At 39.1% G+C, this 3,108-nt stretch overlaps 1 pseudogene; it reads left to right on the plus strand.

The window, feature by feature from the left end:
• Window positions 1-719: 719 nt before the first annotated feature.
• Window positions 720-1,696, plus strand: LOC112303180 (meiosis 1 arrest protein pseudogene; annotated as a pseudogene).
• Window positions 1,697-3,108: the final 1,412 nt, after the last annotated feature.

The raw sequence follows: 3,108 nt of genomic DNA on the forward strand, positions 1-3,108 counted from the left end.
ACTTTCCTAACTATAACCAACATTATTAAATAAATAGGTAGGTAGATGTTATATATATTCCCAAAACTTTAACAGTTCACAAGTATAATATAAATATAAAATATAAAGTCATTATATTTCAGTGACTTTAGTAATATCATTTAACTGCATTCTCATTTTAGACATTTTATTACAATGATCATATGTTACTTGCATATACACAATACGACAAATACATTTTTATATCTTCAGAGAGCCAGGTGAGAAGAGGGTGCATAAGAGTAAAAATGTATATGACTATTTTTAAACCAGAATAAATTGTAATGAGAATTATTCAAGTGATCTCAAGTGTATAAAATATTGTAGAAGGAGATGGTTAATTGGAGGACATTATTCATACTTTATAATTTCTTCCTAGACCAACCCCCAAAACTCAGGAATGCATTTTTATCTATAGCCAATAAACTCTCATCAGCTTGGCAAGGGTGGTTTGCTTGAAAAGGTTGTCAAAATTTCATTTAATGGACTAACCTGCAATAATGTCTCAGTGCTTGTATTCATGTTAATAATATTAATGTTCACACCTTATGTGAAGAAACAATATTGGTGTAACCGGTCACTCATGCAGAATAGGAGACTTCCATCTTATGATAAAAAATTTCTTGTGCACAAGGAGCCAAAGGGCCAGGTGTAGAGAAGAGCCAGGTGGTAGCCGGAGTTCCACCTCTGGTCTGGCTGCCATGTATTGTGGGCTAACTACACATAAAGGGGCCCCCACCCCAGCACACATTTACCAGCAACCTCCAAGGCTTCTCATTGTGCATGTCTCTCTACCATCCTGGGCTGATATCTGCTCCAGCTTCAGGGAGGCTCTGCAGAACTTTTTCTCTCTAGCCTGTAGCTTGCTAGGTCCCAGCAACATGCCCCTCTTCAGCTTATACATGGTACAGAATCAGCATGAGTGCATTCTCCCATTTGTGCAAGTGAAAAGGAGTTGTGCTAGGCTGCAGGCCTGCATCTCAGAGCTCTGCATGCTACAGAGAGAAGGTTGTTTCAGACCACAAGGCACTTCCCTGCAGCTGGCAGTAGAAGTTGGGCTCCAGTACTTCAAACAGTGCTGCCAACACGTGACCACAGACACAGCCCTGGCCTACACTTCCCTGGAGATTATTGTTCTGACATCCCAGCCCAGAAAAGAAGTGGTGGTCAAACAATTGGAGGAAGGATTGAGAGATACAGATCTAGTCAAGGTCAGGTGACTCCAGGTGGTTAAGATCAAAAAGGAAGCCCTAGGCAGGGGTGTCCAACCTGCAGCCTGCGGGCCACATGTGGCCCAAGATGGCTATGAATGGGGCCCAACACAAAATTGTAAATTCACTGAAACCATTATGAGATTTTTTAATTTTCATTAGTGTTTGTGTATTTAATGTGTGGCCCAAGACAACTCTTCTTCTTCCAGTGTGGCCCAAAGGCGCCAAAAAGTTGGACATCCCTGCCAAGTTGTATGGACTCAGCATCCTCCATTGAAGAGCTCAGCAATGATGAGAGTTCTTTCCTGGGAGCTGACATTGACATTCACACTATAGACAATGATGCTGTGGGCATGGAGATTTTATTCAAAGCCTGGATACATAACAGTGGAACAGATAAAAAACATGTTCATTTTCTTCTTTCTCACGGTCTTTCAGCAAGATTTCCAAAGCTACAGATAATCTAAGTACACATTCCTAAAAAAACCATATTATATAGGCTATCAAAATCCTAGTCTAGGTTTAGGACTGTAGATCCGTGAATCATCAGAGTACAGAGTACTTGAGGTTTAGGAATTAGAGGAGGAATGGGTGAAGTTGTTTAGTGTAAGCAGTAGGAGTAAGAAAAGAATTTCTAAAAAGTGACCAGTTAAAAAACTAAACTTAATTAAGCCCAGACAGCAAGGGCCAGCTAGTTTAGAGGCAAAGACTTAGATACCTCAATAATAGGGCAGGGGCTACACTACATAATAACACAGTGAATCATATATTTTTCTTAAGGTTTTCATTTAATGGGGTAGATATTAATGACATTATAATTTAAGGCATGCTTGCACCTCAACAATATCAACAGGGCCTGTGAGCAGAGGAAAAGAACCAACACTAAGCCAAGATTAAACAGAGGTCTTCTGGATAGAGAGACATCAAACTAGGGGAGTGGGGGGGGGCTAAAGCAACTGCCAAAGCAAGCCCCAGAGAGGACATCTAGTGGCCCTAGAGAATGGGGTCAATCAAAACTGAACCAAAACATATCCACCTAAAATTTCAAATACGTTTTGTGTATGGTTTACTATATTCAAATATATGAATGAGCACTTAAGTTCTACTATATATACTATGTTGAGTGTGCTAAATGAAGTGTTATAGTCCACTCTAACATTTATGAACCTATTAAATAATAATGCACATGTGTGAGTTCATGTATACATATTCAGAGCCAAAATGTATGCATTTGGGAAGGAGAGATACAGTTGCTTTTTGAAGTGTTTCTATGATAGGGGAGGTCAGCACTGAGGCAGTTTTGAGTAGATAGGAATTGGAAAATTCTGAATGGAGAACATGATGCAGCAAATACATTGCACTTTAGTGCAGGAAATTGACAAAAAAAGAAAAAGATCATATGAGGATAGTGAAAAGATAAGCAGTCCTGCAATCACTACTGTATGTGAAAGTAGCAGAAAATAAAGTTGAAGGAATGGCTGGCTTCACAGTCAAGAGAAGGAAATTGGACTTGATTCCAAGTGGGCAGCCATAATAAGGCCTAGAGTCCTTTACTAACATGATGAAACCAGTGTTTCACAGGGATTAGTCTGACTGAAGTGGACAGAGACTGCTGAAGGTAAAGGAACCAATTACCAGATGGCACAGTAATTTAGGTTGGAGGTGATAGAGCAATGGACTGAAGTAGTGGCAGTAGAACAAACAGAAAACGATAATTGAGGGCAAGCTTTAGTGAAAAATTAAATTTAGAAGATGAAAGAAAATGTCTACAGCAATATTTTTCTGGGATTTTATTTAATAATAAAAAGCAGGGTAGTACTGATGTAAAATGGAGAAGGAGAAAAGTTAATATTAAGGAATGAGTACCAATTTTTAGTTG

Source organism: Desmodus rotundus, chromosome 5 (genome assembly GCF_022682495.2).
Source record: "Desmodus rotundus isolate HL8 chromosome 5, HLdesRot8A.1, whole genome shotgun sequence".
NCBI lineage: Eukaryota > Metazoa > Chordata > Mammalia > Chiroptera > Phyllostomidae > Desmodus > Desmodus rotundus.